Here is a 21946-nt window from a genome sequence, read left to right on the forward strand (position 1 = left end):
ATGAATGTGCCTGAACTGTATGCCTTAAAAGCATTTAAACAGGACAAAAATACATTGTAACAGAATTAAAGGATATATATTCACATATATACCTAGATTTTAATATTTTCAGTGCTGCTTGCCCATGCAAAACTAATGTGATGGTGTTTCTAAGTCACCATAAAGACCTTCAAAGTAGTTCTAGGATTTTCTCAGCCACTTTATCATCTACCAGGCTAATAAATCAGATCATATATTTAGGTGTGGACGTTGGGACGGCGTGGGAGATGCACTGGAGTATCTTCATCTATTTGCAGTGTTGCCTGTGTTTGCTCTCTGAGCTCTGTGTGTTGACCTACTGCGGCACGGCCTTGTGCTCCACGTTCCTGAAACCCCTCCAAATCACACACACACACTCACACACACACACACTGCAGCATGTGTCCGCGGTCCCACTTTCGGCTGGCAGCTCTGGGACCTCGCTGTGATAGTGACAGCTCATGTTTATGCATGATGTGGAGCTCCCCAGCAGAATTGATGAAGTCATGCGAGCCCGTGACGTGTGTGTCCTCTCGTCAAGGTCTGCGAGCAGACGCGAATAAAGCCGAGAATGAAGAGCCACATTAAAGAAGACAGTTCAAATCAGCAGCTGTCAGCGCAATGTCACCGTGCAAACACTAACAAACTCGTCTGAGAGCTGATGTGGTTAGTGTCGAAACCGAAACAGCCAGAACTGATCAAAATATCAATATAACACAATAATGAATGTGTGCGCCACTATAACCTGTACAGGTTATTTACATTTTCTGGAGGATTCACTAAAAATACATCTGAAAAATGTCACTTTAAAAATAATAATAATAATAATAATTCACCTGCAGTTTTTTTTTTAACCAACAGGTCATAATAATGATAAAAAGTTGAAAATATGATATTCTAAGTCATAATTTTGAGATAAAGGTATTTTTGACATACATTTTTTTGACATTTTTATCTAATAATTTAGACTTTTATGTCATATTGTGGACTTTTTTTTCTCAATTATGACTTAGTATGTCAATTTTGACATAAATTATGACATAATTTTGCCTTTATCTCACTTAATCTGTTTTGCTCTGATGATTAATTATCACAAATAACATCTCTTACAGTGTAAGCCTATTTTTTACTTTCAATTGTATATAATCAAAAAAATTATAATGAACTAGCTCCATATGATTTCTGATAATATAATTAATATAATATAATATAATATATCTCAAATTATGATTAGATGAAACACCCACGATCAGACGATTAATAATAATCGTGACACGCCTACTCATAATTAAGACTTTGTATCCCATTTTCGACATTTATCTCATAATTTAATATGATTCATATGATTATTCATTACTTAATACGACACAAGTTTTGATTTCATAATGACTAAGCATTAGGACTTTGTTTAGATCACTAACAGAAATGATATTCATTAAAGTCGGCATGAAACAGAAGTTGTGATGGGATTTTCTTCCCTATTGTGACGTATATCCGAGTGAAACGGCTTCTCAAACAAGAACAAATGTAGGGGCGGAGCTTGATTATATATGTGGAGAATTGATTGGATGGTAGTGGTTTGCTATTGGTGGATCTCATGTGAGTGACAGGTTGCTCCGCCCTCGCTATGTGTTATTAAGTTATTTTGATTAAAGATTATGAAGGCACAACAGTAATGATGTACACAGATAGATAAATAATTTATAATAAATACTGCAATATTCCATAAGAAACATGATGACTTTAAACTAGTAGTAGTTTGCATGTCTAATGCCTTTCAGTTCACGCTGACTTCAGGCAGTCCCCCATTATGACTCTGAGAGGAGCAATTTGCGGAACAAATGACTAACAAAATGAACGTTTAAAGATGAAGTGTGTGTGTGTGTGTGTGAGAGAGAGAGAGAGATGTCCGTGGGTGCGGCTGGCTAATCAGAGCCTGCATCTGCACACAGACTTCTTCATTAGAAGTAATTACACCACTATAATGGGAAGCGAGCGAGTATGAGAGCGAGAGAAAGATCAAACGAAATCGATGCGTTCCGCTTAACAATGACAAACACTACTGGAGTTAGTGTTCATGTTTACTGGATGAAGAAGCTGCTGTTTAGTGGAAAATGGCCAGTTATTGTGAGTCTCGTGTAGATGAGCGTTTACTAGCGGCCTAAAGTCTCGCCCCGATCGCAGATTATCCTGTCCAAGAACCAACAGGAAGGGATAGTTTGACAGACATGTAAACCAATCACAGTTTGTTTTGGTTTTGCATACCATTTATGGGTGGTTTATCAGAATTAGATAATGCAGCAATAAAAATAAAAATAAAAACACTTGCACAGAAACCAGAGGAAATAAAATAGCAAACAACAAAGCTGAACAAACAGGTTTTGAGAGAAGTCTCTTCTGTTCACCAAGACTGCAATTATTTGATGAAAAATACAGTAAAATCATTAATATTGTGAAATATTATTACAATTTAAAATAACTGTTTTCTATGTCAATATATAAAAAAATCTAATTTATTCCTGTGTTCAAAGATGTATTTTCAGCATCATTACTCCAGTCTTCAGTGTCACATGATCCTTCAGTGTCACATGATCCTTCAGAAATCACTCTAATATGATGATTTATTAAAAATATAAAATATATTCAATAAAATATATATTTTTTAAATATAATAAATATATTAAAATATTAAAATAGAAAACATTTATTTTAATTTGTAATAATATATTAAAATATTAGTTTTTACTGTATTTTTGATTAAATAATATGTCTATGTATCTCTCTCTCTCTTTTTCTCTCTCTCTCTCTCTATATATATATATACACACACCGTATTGACTGTTAATGCATTTTTGTTCATTATATTAATATTGCATGAAATTTCCTTCAGAAATGAAATATATTATTTAGTATTTTAACATTTGGCCTGTGGTGCAGATCGAATCCTCTGATGGGACGTTTGCACATCCCGTGTCGCCCTCATCTCAGAGTCAAACCACAAGACCCGGTGATGTTGAAATGCTTGAACAGGGTAAGAAGCCGCTGTCAGAGATAACAGAGAGAGAGAGAGAGAAAGGTTAGGGAGAACAGAACGGATAAAGACTGACTCCCTCTGACGGCCTGACAAGAGGAGATAAAGAATTGTTCACGGTTTTCATTCTTCTTTCCTTCTCTTCAGAAGCTCTCTCTTTATGCCACACTCTCTCTCTCTCTCTCTCTCTCTCTCTCTCTCTCTCTCTCTTTCTCTTTCTCTCCGTCCCGGTCTAATAGGGTGACGTGTCGAGCAGCTAAAACACGTGAGAAAAGACACCCTGAAGACATCTGAACTATAGCTCTAAATCCATTCAATATTTTAATCAAATGAATGACATGATATGCTAATTCATTATTCAAATGAATCACAAATTATCTATCACATATTCCCAACATAACCCAATCAAATTCCCAGGATAGGAAACCCTGTCCTTCCTTGAGGATCAAACATTCATAAACCCCCTCTGGCCAAGATCTCACATTATATTCAGTTAAATATAAATTATATAATTACTCATTTAAATGTAATTTCCAAGGGTAGGCCTACATAAATCCAGCGGATGATGTTGCAGTGTTTTTCACCTGCAGAACACTCATAAACGAGCATGCTAATTAAGACGTGACCTACATTGGCAAAACAAGATCAGCCACAAACACTCATTTCCTGGTGGAAATGGCCAAGATGATGCTCTGATACCACAGCGATGTGATTACATTATCAATGACACTAATGCCAAGACAAGCGCACGAGAAAGAGGAAATGCGTGAGTGAACAGAGACTTTTGTACATTTTATGAAGTTTATATGCATGACATATCTAGTGCCATAGCGAATTAATTGAAACGATTACGAACAAACGCAGAAGTCGCATTCAATACCCATAAATGAACTGCTGGCGAATATGGCAAGCTGAATTGCCATATAAAACTATGGTTTGACTATCCATAAATATATTTTAGAGAGTTACAATTCATCGAGTCATAAAATAATTTGGGTAGTCGGAATGATAATTAGAGATATCTACAATTATAATCGCACTAATAAGAAATTCATTTCGAGACGTTTTTATTAGTCTAAATGCTATTTAAGATACAGCTGTAATGAAGTCATTGATGTGTCATTCGTTTGGCACAAATAAATCCACAGCATGCACATCTCAACATTATCCTACTTTACAATATAGAATATAAAACCTTCTTGAGTCTTCTCTGCATACCTTATGTCACTTTTATATGTCACAGCTACATTTTTATTCTCAGACTTTTGAATTACTTACTTCTATATAAAGCAGTTTAAAATGACCCATACAGGACTTTTATTATGCAATTCTGAGACAAAATGGCGGATGACAACAGTTTTCAAGGTAGGATTAGTTAGTTAATAAAATGTTTAAGGCGGGGCTTAGCAAAAGTGTTTGCATGCATGTTTCAAATATATATAATAAGGTCATTTTGACCAGTAAGAATGATAATTCCTGATATCTACATTGAAATTCTTCCTGGTCACAGCTAAATGCAGATATCTCCGAAGAAAGACCTTCCCCAGAAAACATAGTGTTGGCCCAGATCCGGGCCACATCTGGTACATGTGGATTCAACGCGTACCAGATGTGGGCCGGATCTGGGCCGACACTATGTTGTTGTCTGGGTCTTGGTCAAAATTCAGACTGAAATCTCCATTATTAAACTGCATATATCTTTAAATGAGATTTGACAAAATTCCAATTCACAATATCTCTTAAATTTTGCCTAATCAAAACTAAAATGATGGGAAGTTCGGATTATTTCACTGACTCTCTTGTTCGATCTCGTTCGTCAAAATGAACGAATCTTTTTCGAGTCATATTTCGTTCAGTGGCTTTAAATGTTATACTTTTAACAGCCAAATTTCCCGAACACATCCACCAACGCAATCTTGATCAAGAAATCATGCAGTCTAAAATAATTTACAGGGAACATAAATAATTACTTTAACTTCCGAGTCTTTCGTTAATTTGTCACGTGACAGACGCAATGAATGAATGACCCGCCATCACCAATTACAACTAGCAGAGCCAGGGGCATTAAATGCTAAAACGGCTTGCCATAGTCACATCTTAATGAGGATGTTGAGATATCGGCCTGAAGCAGTGGCATCACAGTTAATCTTCCCTCGCGTGATTACTCACATCGATTCGACGCAAACAGCGAGCAGAGATACGATCGTAAACAAGGACCACCGGACAAGTGATGGATGCGAAAATAACCAGCAGAGAAGAGACAGATTCAGCACGAATGTCAAAGTGCCTCTCAGGAAAACACAGCCAAAGCTCATAAAACTTTGTATACTTAGTTAGCTCTTATTTTAAAGTCATAAATTCCAGTTATATGTAAACGTTGACGCTGGACAGGATGCGGGTGATGAAGCGCAGAGACCATGATAGTGCGCCCTCAGTCTCTTAAATCATGTGGAGTCTGCTAACAGTCACGTAGCGAACGTTTATGTGCAAATAATATTACACAATCACAATATCAACAATGTCTTTTAAAGGAATAGTTGACTTAAAAAATGAAATTGTCCTCATTTAACTTTTTTTTGAACAATTGTGCACAAAACATGAATCTTTTATGTAACAACTTGATCCTCCTCTGAAAAGACCTTCATTTACAGCTAACAACCAAGTCCTTTTTATTTTGAATATAAATATATCTTATTTTTAAATAGTCTAAATACTGGTCCTATGAACAAGTGCACATGTTATCCCTAAGAAAAACATTAGAAATGTAATAAAAAATACTTTCCTTCACAGTTGACATCAACATGGCCTCTTACCTTTCGACTCTTCATGTCATAAGAGAGACTTTTGACCATCCAATTAATTCTTGATTCTACATTTGCTTTTCTTGAATATTCCACTCAGAAATATATAAATGTTTTGCGAACAAATGAGAGATCAGAATCAGAATTTTTGTGCGAACTAATCCTTTAACTGATATACAGATTCATTGCTTCTTGATCAGTTTGCACACCCACACCCATTCCTTTCACTTCTGATGTGAGAAGTTTTTGCTAAAGTATTTACTTTGCCGCTCGCTCTGCTGTTTGTTGCTTTCAAGGTTCAGTCGGGCCTTCAGTAAAAGGCGCTTGTGTGTTTTCCAGCCATATACAGTCATGAAATGGTGTGAAGCCAGGCGAGGGTCATTAGTTGTGGGCCAGCGATGATCAAATGGTTTGTGTGGGGAGGTTATTATTATTAATGTGGCTTCGTGAACACATAGGCAGCTGTGACAGACATCTGTGAGTTAATGAAAACTTCACAACACGACTGAGCCAAACGCTGAAGGGGGGAAAGAACAGAAGAAAAGGCAAGAAATGAAAGAATGGATCGTGCTGGAAGGGAATAGGATGGAAAGAAATCGTGATGCAGCTGGAATGGAATGAAATTGATCAGGATGGAATGGGATATGGGCTTGGAATTGGAATCAGTAATACTTTACAATATTATAATTATAATTAGGCTATATTACTAGGTATGAATGTTTATTTATAAATATACTTTGTTTATTCATTATACTTTTACAACTTATTATACATTCCAACTTTTTTAATGTTTTTAAAATTAGTCTCTTCTGCTCACCAAGGCTGTATTTAATTAATCAGAAATGCAGTAAAAACAGTAACATTGTGAATTATTATTACAATTTAAAATTGCTGTTTTCTATTTTAATATATTGTAATTTATTCCTGTGATCAAAGCTGAATTTTCAGCATCATCCAGTGTCACATGACCCTTCAGAAATCATTCTAATATGCTGATTTATTCAAAATATAAAGTATATTCAATAAAATATATTCAAATAAAATATAATAAATATATAATAAAATATTCAAATAGACAATTTTTTATTTAATTTGTAATAATATCAAAATATTACTGTTATACTGTATTTTTGATTAAATAATGTTTATGTATCTCTCTCTCTCTACATATATACACACACACACACACACACACAGTATTGATTGTTCATTCATATTTGTTAATTATATTAATATTACATAACTAGAAATATTCAACAGTTCATTTTTCATTTTGACTAATGTTAACATAATTGCATTAACTAACGTGAACATAATTGCATTAATGTTAATGTAATTATATTAACATAAAACCTCATTATAACGTGTCATCACATCAAAAGACTGATATTGCCATTTTTGATGACCCACTTTTAACAGCTTGGCCTCTTTTTTTCCTCGCTAAACTTACGGATGCGCATAATGGCGTTCAAAAGTAGATTTTTCTCTGGCAGACACGCTGCACACTTACACACTCAGATTGATTGCGTTCTCAGCGGCGTTTATGGGCTCTGTCCAAGCCTGCTGGGAGAATGAATCAGGGGCCGTGAACAACCATTTTACACTGACTCACTGCCTCCACGTGGAGGAAGACCAGCAGTTAAAGGACATCTCACTCCTGCTCAGACCTGCCGAAATCAAAAGAGCAAAGATATCTTAACTATCTTAACTAGCCTAACCAACAAGACTTCACAGGAAGACATGCTGGTTGAAATGTGATTGTTCTGAAAACAACATTTAGCTTGTGCGGTGTGAAATGCAAGTATAGTTAGTGCTTCAGCAACATGTTGTAAGCATGACATTTTCCGTCATATAACAGTTATTTCAAACAGTAACAATAATTCACAATATTTCAGTTTTTTTGACTGTATTTTTGATCACTTAAATGTTATATTGGCAAGCAAAAGCATCAATTTCTTTAAAAAAAATAAATAAAATGTCTTTCAAATTATTCCATACTTTTGAACGGTGGTGTAAATATAATGGCATAGGTACGGAATTGGACAAGACACTGGACACCACATGCAGGAAAAGGATTATCATAATGTCCTATATAGCTAAGAAATGCATCTTGCTCAATTGGAATCAACAAAGATGAATCAGCAATGATGAATCAACATGATTTAATCTGTTTAAACAAATCCTAAATGAAACTTTAAGACTGGAACAACGCACATACGCCCTAAGAAATAAGGGAGATGCCTTTCTGAAGGATATGGGAACCGCTTATGGATCTCTGACACTACCATGTCATAACGGGTTTTGGCATGTTTACATAACATTCACAAAGGATGAATCGTGAATCGTATTTTTTTATTATTTTTTTTATTTTTTTTTTATTTTTTTCTCTTTTCTGTCTGTTATGTTAATAAAATGTTAAAAATCAATAAAAAGATAATTGAAAAAAATATATATATAATGGCATAAATAATAGTATTAAAATATTCATAATGCATATAACGTCTTTATAGCTATAGTAATTTAAATTAGAAATAGGAATACTAAAAATGTGTGTATATATACATAGCCTATACACTACAGTATTCGACATTTGAAGTGGATCAAAAAAGTTCATCAAAGTTGTCGGGTATTGTTCAAATTTCATGTATAACTTTGATGAAAGATTTTGATCCACTTCAAATGTCGACTACTGTATAATAACACTTATTATTAAGACACTTATTCACTGCAACAAAAAATTATAATATTTCTGTCACTTTTAAGACTTTTTTGACTTGTTTTCCAGTTAAAATATTTCAATCATGACAACTCGCAGAATAGTTTTAGCATGCTATTGATTATGGCAATGGTAATGTATTTGTTCTTGTTGGACTAGATCTGCTACGCAGCTATTTAAGGACTCGCTACTGCTAAACAGAAACACTGCTGTGAGCATGTAAGATTCGCTGCTGCTGCATAAATAGACATGCATAAATCCCGTAGCAGATCTAGGCAGGTGGAGCTGGGGAGGTGGAGGGGTTCAGAGGAGCTCTGATAGCACTGCAGGACTAGCCTACAGCAAACACTGAACCAGATTAGTTCAATGTTGAGCAAGGAATCTCATTGGCTGTTGGATCGGCAGAGGCCAATCAGCTTGAGCCATAAGGTAATGATGTGATTGCTTGCAGATTGCATGTAAAGGACCGAACAACCTGCGCCCAGAGTTTCATGACGTATGTAAAAATCCTTAAAACATATGAAAAATTTTGATAAATATGATAAATTTACAGATGCAACACTCCATTCAATTTTTTTTATTTAGATTTTTTAAAGATTTATCACTTGTTTTAATTGTAAGGTAAAAACAAGTGAAGGATTCCATTGCTGATATTGCACAGAGTGATGACTAACTGAGAAATCTGACTCATTCATTTACGAGGAGAATTGGATGATTCCATCAATGAAGAGATGCCATTGGACACAACAAGGACACTCAGGACATTAATTCGCAATGATGCCACAGAAACCGCATTGATCACCTACTTAAAGGATTGCTTTCAGCATCGACTCCCAGGAGGAGAACAGGTGTGTTATTGCCTTTTAAAGAAACGGCAGATTAAATTTAGCCATGAACTGCTTATCTGTGTAAACTTATTAGGATGGCTAGTTATAAGTGTCTGTAACATGAATGACAGACTGTAGATGCTCTTAGAGAGGGAAAAAAATAATGCAAATGGAGCATGCAGGCAAACAAGCACTGCAGAACTGCAGTGTGCGCATGTGTGTGTGTGAACAGATTGTGTAAATGTGTGTTCTGCTGTTTTCTTGCCACACCAGACACACACAGACTGGCTGCTCTTCATGCTTCGAATGCTAATGCCGCTCTGAAACAGTAAAGGGCACCTCGGCATTAATCACGGTCTCTCTCCACCCTCCACACACACACACACACACACACCTGCTGCAGTCGTCTCCACCTGCTGAGAGCTCAAACCAGACGACACACACCTGCCCTGCCAGCCAAAAAGATTTCACAGATTGAAGAAAAACACATAAATCAGATCGATCTTCAAGTGGTATTGCATTGCTACAGCTAACTATAGACATGAGAACTAATAACACTGAGATTCCTTAGATACATTTAGCATTAATGTGCATTAAACATGAATCTGCCAATAAAACAAGTCTAACAATAGACTAAAATACATATTCACAAATCTTGATGCAGCTTTCTCAGGTAAACATGGCATGTTTTAAAGTCCCCCTGTAGTCAATAATTGTATCCCTTAAAACTCATCTTTGATCACCAAAATGCCTTGCTTGAATGTAATTCGACACCCTTGCCTCATTTAGTATACGCGGTTCTATGAATATGCAAATGAGCCCCGCCTCCACTCACTTAGCTCAGAGATCCACTCGCTGGCGATCACAAGTTGATCTGATTGGTTACAAGGTAGTTTGTGACGTCAGAAACACCAGCGATTTCAAACCGTGTTTTTGAGACTGTCTTTGGTTCACTGCAGTTTTAAGGAGAAAATACTCAACAATGATGTCGACTTATGGATTTGCACATGGTTTGTCTTAAAGCACATTAAAAACACCACACAGACAAAGAGTGTGAAAGTTGAAAGCTTGATTTTCACCACAGGGGGAATTTAAGGATGTTCAACAGTTTTACTGGTAAGCTTTCATAATCCACTTTATGTTTTTATAGTTATCTAATTATGAATATTATTATATTTATATGATAAATATACATAAAAAGAGCTTGTGACTAAACCTCGTATCTCCATTGGATCCTCAAACTCTCTGTCAAACCTCATAACTCCGCCCACCTCTATAGTGAATTAAGTGCCGCACACATTTATAGATGTCTCTGCTTGTTTGCAATGCAATGGTAAATAAAAAACTGATGTTAGAATAAATACAGTGTTTTCTTTACTCAAGTAACTCTATATGAAGAGTTCAGATGCAAAAACCTCTAAATGCCATCTGAAATTTCCTCCTAGAATGATCATTTTTATCAAGCTCGTATATTTAAGTTCAGTAATTTCACTTAAATGGCAATGAAAATTACCTATTAATTGCCACTTAAGTGAAATTATTGAAATTAAATATACGAGCTTGATAAAAATGATCATTCTAGGAGGAAATTTCAGATGGCATTTAGAGGTTTTTGCATCTGAACTCTTCATATAAAGACTAATGTTTTATGTATTTGAGGAGCGGAGAAGAGTGTCTTAGTCTAGCATTTGTCATAGCTACTGTCTTGGTGTGTAGAAGCTTTGGTTAGACTTTGGCCAAAGTAAAAAAATGTCAAAAATGATTTTTGCATCATTTCCGCATAGCTACAGTAAACTTTTTAACCTGTAAGTTGATGAAAATACAATGCAATGCTCTTACTGCCTCAGACACGGCCGTTCTAATGACAGAAAAAACACGTATGTCCAAAATTCTCAGAAATTCGCTGGTCAGAAACCTTGCATACTCTATAGTAGGAACTACATTTCGTTATATTGCAACCATCAAAAAAGCATGTTGTGTAAATAGTATGAATGTTTGTAGTATTGTTCGTACTACATCCGCCATGTTGTCATTGTCATGTGCTTTCCTGTCAAACAGTAGAGCGTTGGCACTTGCAGCGCCAAGGTCATGGGTTCGATTCCCAGGGAAAGCAAGAACTGATAAGAATGTAAAATGTGTACCTTAAAATGCAATGTAAGTCGCTTTGGATAAAAGCGTCTGCCAAATGCATAAATGTAAAAAAAAAAATATATATATATATATATATATATATATATATATATATATATACACTCACCTAAAGGATTATTAGGAACACCATACTAATACTGTGTTTGACCCCCTTTCGCCTTCAGAACTGCCTTAATTCTACGTGGCATTGATTCAACAAGGTGCTGAAAGCATTCTTTAGAAATGTTGGCCCATATTGATAGGATAGCATCTTGCAGTTGATGGAGATTTGTGGGATGCACATCCAGGGCACGAAGCTCCCGTTCCACCACATCCCAAAGATGCTCTATTGGGTTGAGATCTGGTGACTGTGGGGGCCATTTTAGTACAGTGAACTCATTGTCATGTTCAAGAAACCAATTTGAAAGGATTCGAGCTTTGTGACATGGTGCATTATCCTGCTGGAAGTAGCCATCAGAGGATGGGTACATGGTGGTCATAAAGGGATGGACATGGTCAGAAACAATGCTCAGGTAGGCTGTGGCATTTAAACGATACCCAATTGGCACTAAGGGGCCTAAAGTGTGCCAAGAAAACATCCCCCACACCATTACACCACCAGCCTGCACAGTGGTAACAAGGCATGATGGATCCATGTTCTCATTCTGTTAACGCCAAATTCTGACTCTACCATCTGAATGTCTCAACAGAAATCGAGACTCATCAGACCAGGCAACATTTTTCCAGTCTTCAACTGTCCAATTTTGGTGAGCTCATGCAAATTGTAGCCTCTTTTTCCTATTTGTAGTGGAGATGAGTGGTACCCGGTGGGGTCTTCTGCTGTTGTAGCCCATCCGCCTCAAGGTTGTGCGTGTTGTGGCTTCACAAATGCTTTGCTGCAGACCTCGGTTGTAACGAGTCAAAGTCAATGTATTTCACTCAAAGTTGCTCTTCTATCAGCTTGAATCAGTCGGCCCATTCTCCTCTGACCTCTAGCATCAACAAGGCATTTTCGCCCACAGGACTGCCGCATACTGGATGTTTTTCCCTTTTCACATCATTCTTTGTAAACCCTAGAAATGGTTGTGCGCGAAAATCCCAGTAACTGAGCAGATTGTGAAATACTCAGACCGGCCCGTCTGGCACCAACAACCACGCCACGCTCAAAATTTCTTAAATCACCTTTCTTTCCCATTCTGACATTCAGTTTGGAGTTCAGGAGATTGTCTTGACCAGGACCACACCCCTAAATGCATTGAAGCAACTGCCATGTGATTGGTTGATTAGATAATTGCATTAATGAGAAATTGAACAGGTGTTCCTAATAATCCTTTAGGTGAGTGTATGTTGATCCAGGAACATATATTACTTGGCAAAATCACAGTGTAGAAAACAAAACTTGCAAATGTCTCCTTTTTATATATATAATATAATATCTCCTATATATTGTGAAGGACTCTCTACTGCAGGCAAAGTCCATTAACGTCTTTATAGCCAATCCTTAGTGGCAAGAAACGCTGCTGAATCACAACTTTCAACACTTTAAAGCAGTCAAGACACTTCAGGGGGAGCCTGAGAAACAAGCGTTTCTTTCCTGACCTTCCATTAGCATTGTTTTCTGCAAAAGGAACCTGTGGAGATTCAATTATAAAGCAATTTACTCTAAAGTTACCTGCCAAGTGCTGCTGGCAAATTATACCCAGCAGCCCCGTCATGCGAGAGGACATGTCTTAATTCAGGTGCCAAAACGCAAAAAAAACATTATGTCTAATTCTTACACATGGACTGATCGTAAATCACACACGAACTCGAGTTCTGCAGCTGAATGAATGCTGGACTCTTTGCTTACACTGGTTGTGTTTTACAGTCCATCTTGGGACTGAACATACAATAATTGTATAGTCACACCAAGAATGATAACTATAAAGATAACTATTTAAGAGAACGGGGAAGTTCACATCACAGCTATGAAGATAACGACATAGAGGAACGATATCGTTGGAATCACTTTCATGATTTTTCCCAGCTCATGAATGATAAATTTTTTTTACAGCCAATCAGAATCTGTTCTAATTTATATATAATATATAAATTTTTGTCAAAAAATATAAATAATCAATACTGAAATATTTGAAACGCTTCCAATACTCATTAGACGCAGAATAGATACACGATACCAGCTGCACTTTCTCTCTCTGACAGCGAGTGACACACAAACCCGCCTCTCCTCACTCACTCGCTTCATTTGCTGAATGAATACCTAAAGTGTTCGACACATAAAGCCTCCTCTCAGGACTAAATTGAGTCCGTTTTTGGGCTTAAACAGTCAAATACACACAAAATAATGTCAAAATGCTGATCTCTGCGAGTATTCACGTAAACACAGTCAGTTATGTTTTAAATGTAACGTAAACAGTAAGAAAACGCATGTGTAACAGTGTAATGGATCAGTGCGTCAGCTCTTAAAGTGACAGTGACCTAATAAACCTGCTGCCAAATTATGAGATAATATTAAAAATATCTATATGGCAGTTTTTCCCCATGGTATATGTGCCAAAATTGTGGCCAGTGAAAATGCTGAGTGGCTTGTAACTTTGGAAAACCACGAGCCACAGCGGCTGGTCAGCAAAAAGTTTTGGTTGTACCTTTGTATTTTTGTCCAATTTTCGAATACTTTTTTGCTTCAAATCAAAGTTTGTAATGTTATGATTCTCCTCATGGTTCACGGCTTATAACACTGTAATGGACACTTTTTTGAAATCCCTATGGGAGACATGAATGGAGACTGTTGCACAAGTTATCAATCTTGGTGTGAATGGGACTTTAACCGTGAGACTTTGAACATAAAGAGAAGTCAACAGCAGCTGAAATATCATCCACCGTGAAGTCAGTTCTGGTCCCGCTCTGACGTCAGCACTCACTGACGCCTCGGCGAAGCGCAGCTCAAAATCGAGGTCATATTTAAATCTTGGAAATCTACGTCCTCCAGAGCAAATATGGATTACTTTTCATTTGGCTTCCCATCTCTCTCCACCGGTTTTCGGCCTTCTTCCCAGCTCCCCTATGTGTGCCATGCCTAAAAATATCCCCTGCACACTTCAAAGAAATGTTAAGTGTCTTCCAGCTACATCCAGAAACATAAGAGACACACTCACGGAGAGGAAACTGAGAGCTGCCGGCTGTTTAACTGTTGGACAAACACACATAAACAAAAAATGGACCCTGATTAAACAAAGTGATCAGCTTAGATTTGAATGCAAAGTGAATGGAGCACCTAAAACCCTCTTTACCGTGGTAAAAGTGTGGTGATTTAACACAGTTAAACTGCTTATGATTGGAAAGTGGGTAAACCATAAAACTATCCAAGGGTTTTGACTGGTTAGCATGGTCCAGTTAGCTGGTATTTAAGGTGACAGTTACATTGTACTTACTCTAATAAGTACTAAGTAATATTAATTAACTACATGTACTTACTATAGAGTTATGGTTAGGGTTCGGTTTAAGGTTATGGAATTATGCATAATTTGCTGTTATTACTATAGTAAGTACATGTAGTTTCGTGTAACTACGTCACCTTCAAATAAAGTTTTACCAATTTTTGAATTTTCAAATATTTATAGTAAATATTTCACCAGTGCCTGATTAATTTATTGAAAGGCTGATTCACAACAATTGCACAATTTCTTCGTCTTGCTCGTGATTGGGTTAACGTATAAAAAGTATATTAAATTGATACTGTAAACATATGTTTTATTGACATAAAATGATTTTATTAACAATCATAAACTATATACTAATGAGAACCACACTTTCTGTACATTTTACACACACTCACAAAGTGGCAGATTATAAAAAGTAGCTTGAAACTTGAAACATTATTATTTTTAATATTAATAATAATAATAGTTTTATTTAATAATGATAATCATCATCATCATCTCTACTAATTCAAGACATGCCACATAAATACAGAATTCAACTTTAAACGTGTCTCATCCAATCAGAATTGAGCTTGATACTGGGTGAATCCCTCAAAGAAATGTCCAGTTCATGTTTAATCAATAATAATAAAAAAAGAAGAAGTGTAAGTATGTTTTTACAAGGATCTTTCTCTGCAGTTTTCATAAGATTCACCCAACTACCCAGTGTATTGATTTGTGAGTGTATTTCTATCTATTTTAAGCTGTTGTCTTCACCTTCACACAGCCCTGTTCTCTCTCCGCATCCTCTTGTTTATGTAACAAGGTGATTTAATGTTTTACACGGTCTGAGAGCCTGCCTATAATTCACACTATGGTTGGTATTTGTCATCAGTGCAACGAGACAAATGGCAGGAGTGACGATAAGTGCATGCTAATGAGCGAAGGAAAAAACAACAACCTTTCAGGAATGAAACGGGATGTGCCATCGTGATGACATCAGAGCATCCGGTCGACTGCCAACAAACACACATTACAAGCAAATTACTGGGTTTACTGAACGCGGTAATGACTCATCTGAGCGGCATGAATTCATTTACTTATGTGTCTGACTGACGCCGACGTATTAATTCATCAGGACTGGAGTGAAACTTTTATTGGCCCCTAGTGTTGCATAGCCAGATTTCTGACAATCTGCAGGTTATTCTGCCGTTAATACTGTTATAGTTGCCCATAGGCATCACACACAATGACATTTACAAGGCAAACAAAAGGCTGAAATTAAGCCACAACACAACGGAATTAAGACTTTACTCTAGAAACTCACTTTACTCACATTGAGTCGCTCACAAGCCGGCAAAAGTTTAAACACTGCCCCCTTTGACTGGGATCATTTCCGTCGCGTTTTGAACTTTTTTTGCTTTGCCCCATGCATTTAAAGACAGCATGTTACCGTAATAACAGACCAGTGTGAAAAAACACACTCAAAATATAACATGCATGAACAGTTATACAGAAATTAGCATTCGTATATGTCGAATTTGCATTTAACGATTCTGTATTTTACAAAAGTAAATAAATACCCTTCAAAAATATGAAAAATTTACAAAAAGTTGTTATTATTGTTAATAAAGCTGAAACTATTAAACATTTTTTTTCGGTATTTCGGTAAATGAAATCAAACAAAATAAAAAATATTAGATGAAAAACTTAAACGAAAATTTAGAAAGATGCAGTGGCAACTAACTAAAATAAATACTTTTAAGTTGAGGTACTAAAAAAAAAAATCTAAAATTAAAGAAATTATAGCTATATAAAAAAATTATAAAAATGACAAAAGCACATAGCAAAATTACCAAAAATTTAAACAAATGGGGAAAAAAAACCCTGAAAAAATATACATATATTATTGCTTAATATTTTGAATTAGCTTTTATTTTTAATAATACTAAATCTGATTCTCTCTCATAAGCACTAATATCAACAAACAACGCTTCCTGATTCCAGTTTGGAAAACTTGTTATATAAAGTCATTATATTATCATTCCATGATGCTGTGTTGCAGAATTGACCTTTAAAGTGTTTAATAGATCAAGTTTTTGTTCTATTCGTTGGTCTTGTCGGAGTCCCGGGTCTGAGGAATCCAGGACACGTTGGCAGTGTTGCTAGAGCAACTAATCAAAGCAACAGATTTTGAAGCCGTCCAAGTAATATCAGGTTTTAAGAAGCATATTTGGAGCGTGACGTAAGACTGCGCCTGTAATGATGATTACACACTGGCAAACTCACCGCTCTCCTCTGGAAGCACGCGAGTGCCGTGCCGATGAGGTCATGTTGTAAAGGGCAGATGGGAGCTGTAGAGTTTGGCTGGTGAAGAATCAGATGGCAGACAAGAGGGCGAACTGAAGCCCTGCCAAACGCCACGAGCCCGGACCACAGATCACAGCGGACCGTTCAGATCTCGCCCGAAGTGTCCTTACAGCATGAAACATAAGAGGCCGCATTTACACTGTTGATATCTGGCACACACACTGGGTCTGTAAGGAAACAGGAACACGCATGACGCATCATATCTCGGACATCATCTGAGTTGGGCCATTGTCACACCACAGGATGCACTGTCATCTCAAATTACAAATCAATCAAATTGGTTGTTTTTATTTAATTATGACCCATATGGGAAGCCAAAAATTATCCAATTTCAGATTTACCTGTCCGAAAATGTCACATAACAAATTTATTTAGTTGGTTGCATTGAAAATAAAATAAAATAAAATAAAATAAAATAAAATAAAATAAAATAAAATAAAATAAAATAAAATAAAATAAAATAAAATAAAATAAAATATGGCCAAATTAACCTATTAATCTGATTAACTTAAAAACATATATTTTGGTTGGTTACATTGAATATAAATTCAATAAATTTAATAAATATAATGAAATAAATTTAAGTTAAAATGGGCAGATAAATTTTGGTGTGTTATAGGCCTGTCTAATTTCAGATAAAAAATGAATTGGTTGGTTGCATTGCAATGAAAATACAACAAATTCAATTCAATCAGGGCAGAATAATAAAATAAATAAATAAATAAAAATCAATTTTGGGGTTTGTCTATGAAAAACAAAAAATGCATTTATTTGATGCAAAAATGCATAAAATAAACCTCTGCATTATATTTTGTAGTGTAAACCAGGGAGTCTCAACGCTTACTGAAGTGTGTCGTGCACCTAAAATAAATGCTTTTGAATGAGTTATTAAACCATTAAAAGAGCAACGCTGCGTACAAAGTCAAAACGAGGCTTGTCTTAAGCTGTCCGTGGATTAGAAGCCAGGCATGAGGCACTTGAGCTTATTCTGGAGCTATCAGCTCATAATCAACAGTCTTGCACACGCAGCGGAAGAGAAAACGAGGCAATTATATCATTGAGTCTAACAAAAAGTCCATTACAAATAACGTCATCATAGTTGAAACCAAATCCGCAGTCGATTAGTTTTGTTCATGCTCTGAATGGACTAATCATGAAAACAGTGATAATTGAACATTTATGCCGTGCAGAATCCTGTCTCTGCTATTAAAACTTACTGTGTCATGTCATTTTCTTCAACAAAAAAAGTGCAGAATGAGACAAGTATTTACTCACAGAAACTTCCCTCGTCTCAGTAGAACACAAAACTTCATTTCACGGTTATTAAGTTCATTACGGCTGTCGTGCTCGAGCGCTCCGGGGGGATTTTCAGAGAGATGAACCTGAGACAATAAAAGAGCAGATTAAGTGAAGGCCAAACAAACACGAACATCAATTAAGATATGAAATTAATTTATGAAAAGCACAGCAAAAGCTGTAATAAATAAATAAATAAATAATAATAAAATATTTAGATATAGGCTATAAATGGCCACTTAACCTTAGTCTGTGGCTCAAAATAGCCCGGGTTAGTGATATGAACAAACCCCTAACAACATAAATAAGGTGGTTTTAGAAAAAACCCCGAGCTTCTAACTCCACCTGGAGCGTGTTATTTGTTTTGCAAAAATCCAGCGCTCCCGCTTCATCAGGTCCAATCAGCGCAGGGGGGTGTGAGATCTGACTGTCAATCACAGGTCGTGCACACGCCACAGATCCCCCCTCACTCGCGCACGTTAATATCACATGCACACGCCACGCATGAAGTTCGCCTGGAGATTGCATGAAGCGTGATGGCGGAGAGAAAATCTACTAACAAGCGTCCAATTCCTCGGTTATTGCTATCTATGGATAGATTAGCCAGGGCAGCCTACCTCCGAGTCCATGGTGTTGATAGGCCCTGTCCCAAATGGCACACTCCGGACTTGTGGACTTCCTCAGAGTCCACACTTTGGTGACGTCATGTAGTGCAGACCTATCGGGCCCTTGGCGCGAGTCCACGAGGGCGCATTGAGAGGTATTTTTGGGACAGACTCGATCGGCATGCCGGAAATAACGGTCTGGCTGTTGTTGGACAGGAGAAATCACATTTTTGCGCTCCGACGTCTTATCTGCATGTCCACTACACAGCCTAATTTTACAGTTCTATATTTTGATATTATGCATATCACCTGGGCATTAGACAATAGATAAATCATGCTTATTTAAATGATGTATACAGTTGTACATAATAATACATAATGTTCCATTTGAACTAAGATTACAATTTTAAAACATAATTTAAACATATTTTTTTCAATTTACAGGTTTCAATATTCATACTATGTTTACATATGACTCAGTAAAGCCCTGCCATTCAGTTCTATTTATTTAATGAATCATAATGCGATCGTATTATTAAACACGCTATTATTATGTTTGAGACATCAACCACTGGTCGATGACCATAATGTTTGTATAAACTGTAGGTAACAACTGGTAAAATGTACATTTAGGTCATAAAAACAGTAATATTTTCTTCACAGCCATGTCAACAATTATCCGTGAGTGAAATCTCCTCCCATCTGTTGTCTGATTGGCCTTTCGCAAGGATTCCTGGGTAGTTAAAGTGCGTGGAGCCTGCATCTATGCGGGCTTCGTGGAAGACCGCTTCAAGGGTACAAAGGGGGCGCTGCTGAGCACACTTCAGAGCGGTAAAATGCTGAATGGGACGGCCTACGGACTCGTAGACTCAGCGAGCACGCGCAATTCAAGTCCACGAGACCGAAAGTCCGCATGAAGTGCGCCATTTGGGACAGGGCCATAGATGCTGAAGAGACGGACGCGTTCACAGAAAATCAGGTACACACGCACAGTGACGCACTGACGAGCACGACCTCGATGGGAGGGTGCTCGCTGGTAGTGGGGAGGGGCATGAGAGTTGTAAACATTCAAAATTTTGGCTAATCGACCCAATCTGCCAGACTTGCCGACGGCAGCTTTAAAGCAACTCTAAGTAAAAAAAAATGTTACCTTAAATTAATGTTTCCAAAATCGTATCAGTGGTTCATCAAGTCGTAACAGGGTGAACGGCACTTCTGGATTCACTTTGCAGCCCTATATCTGCTATAACAACACTATGCAAGTTTGCCAAACCGGATCGCGTTTCTGTAGTTCGAATGAGACAAAAGAAAACTACAAATTTGACTTGCTTTACGTCAAGCGTTACAATAGTCATTATTTCGTTTTTCTTCGTTTCTGATGTCGCAATACATCATACTTTCATGAAATCATGCAACATACTCTACCTTGTCTGTGAACATCGTTCATTCAAAGCCAGTGCTGGATAAACAGCGAGCGTGCGTGCGACAGTAGACTGCGATAGGCTAAATAATTTACGACAGCGGTAATGGACAATTCCGCTTCCAACCTGTAGGGGGACCGAAGAGGAAAAGTTCCTTAAGTGTTGCTTTTAAGTATTAAACGTTTGAACTTAGTTTGATCTCAGAAGCAGATTACAAAAGCTAAACTATATAAAACATAGTTTATCTAGTAGCATCACTGGATTTCCCTACTCCTTTGAAACAGCCATTAAAACCTGTTGATAAAGCCAGCTTTGAGACCGTGTTTCGTCTCAATGACCCTTTGAGAAGGAGCAAAGAGTGTTTTACTCTATTGATGTAAAGGTTATTCAATTATGATGGCTCTGAGGGTAAAAAGACTGGTACAAAGTGAGAAAAAAGAAAGGGACGAAAGACTGAAATGAATGGTAGCAGGTTTGAAATGAAGATAAAGGCAGGACAAGGCGTCCGAGCGGATGACCTTTAAACAGCAGTGATAACGTGTGTGGCTTTAGTCAGTGCTTGTGGCGACATCACATATGCTCACGGATCAACTACAGACGGACTGACGCATATGCACACACAAAAAAGGCTGATTTTATGCATTTTCCGTGAATGAAGATGCGCAGGTTTTTATCAGTCTGTCAGGAAACCAAAGGCATGTTTACAAGTTCCTGGACTGTTACTATGAATGTTTCTGAGGAGGAACTGGACGCTGGATTTGCCAGAGTTGCATCAAAATTTTTATAGATTTGAAGTCTTGTCCGCCTGTTCTGGCTTACGTAACATTTTATAGATGAAGCCAGAACAAGTAGGAAAGACTTTATGGGTGAATCTCACTAAGAAATGTCCTTTTCATATTTTAATTAGGCATTAGGCACATTTTCATCCCAAATTCTCTGCATTAAATTACATTGGATGGATGGATGGATGGATGGATGGCTGGATGGATGGATGGATGGATGGATGGATGGATGGATGGCTGGATGGATGGCTGGATGGCTGGATGGATGGATGGATGGCTGGATGGCTGGATGGCTGGATGGATGGATGGATGGATGGATGGATGGCTGGATGGCTGGATGGATGGATGGATGGATGGATGGATGGATGGATGGATGGCTGGATGGATGGATGGCTGGATGGCTGGATGGATGGATGGATGGATGGATGGCTGGATGGATGGATGGATGGATGGATGGACGGACGGACGGACGGACGGCTGGATGGATGGATGGATGGCTGGATGGCTGGATGGCTGGATGGATGGATGGC

The 21946-nt window shown here is 37.2% G+C and overlaps 1 long non-coding RNA gene across 2 annotated transcripts; it reads right to left on the reverse strand.

The window, feature by feature from the left end:
* Positions 1-1270: 1270 nt before the first annotated feature.
* LOC309490768 lies at positions 1271-20782 on the reverse strand. Of its 2 annotated transcripts, XR_014202822.1 has the most exons (5): positions 20364-20782; positions 18588-18694; positions 17232-17479; positions 7361-7517; positions 1271-3060 (listed from the first exon to the last, which is right to left on the reverse strand). It is a non-coding gene; the product is annotated as an uncharacterized lncRNA (long non-coding RNA). The 2 variants fall into 2 exon arrangements; XR_014202823.1 differs by lacking the exon at positions 1271-3060 and having other exon boundaries at positions 7010-7517.
* Positions 20783-21946: the final 1164 nt, after the last annotated feature.

The sequence above is a fragment of the Leuciscus leuciscus genome (genome assembly GCF_965113295.1).
Source record: "Leuciscus leuciscus genome assembly, chromosome: 25".
In the NCBI taxonomy this organism is placed as follows: domain Eukaryota; kingdom Metazoa; phylum Chordata; class Actinopteri; order Cypriniformes; family Leuciscidae; genus Leuciscus; species Leuciscus leuciscus.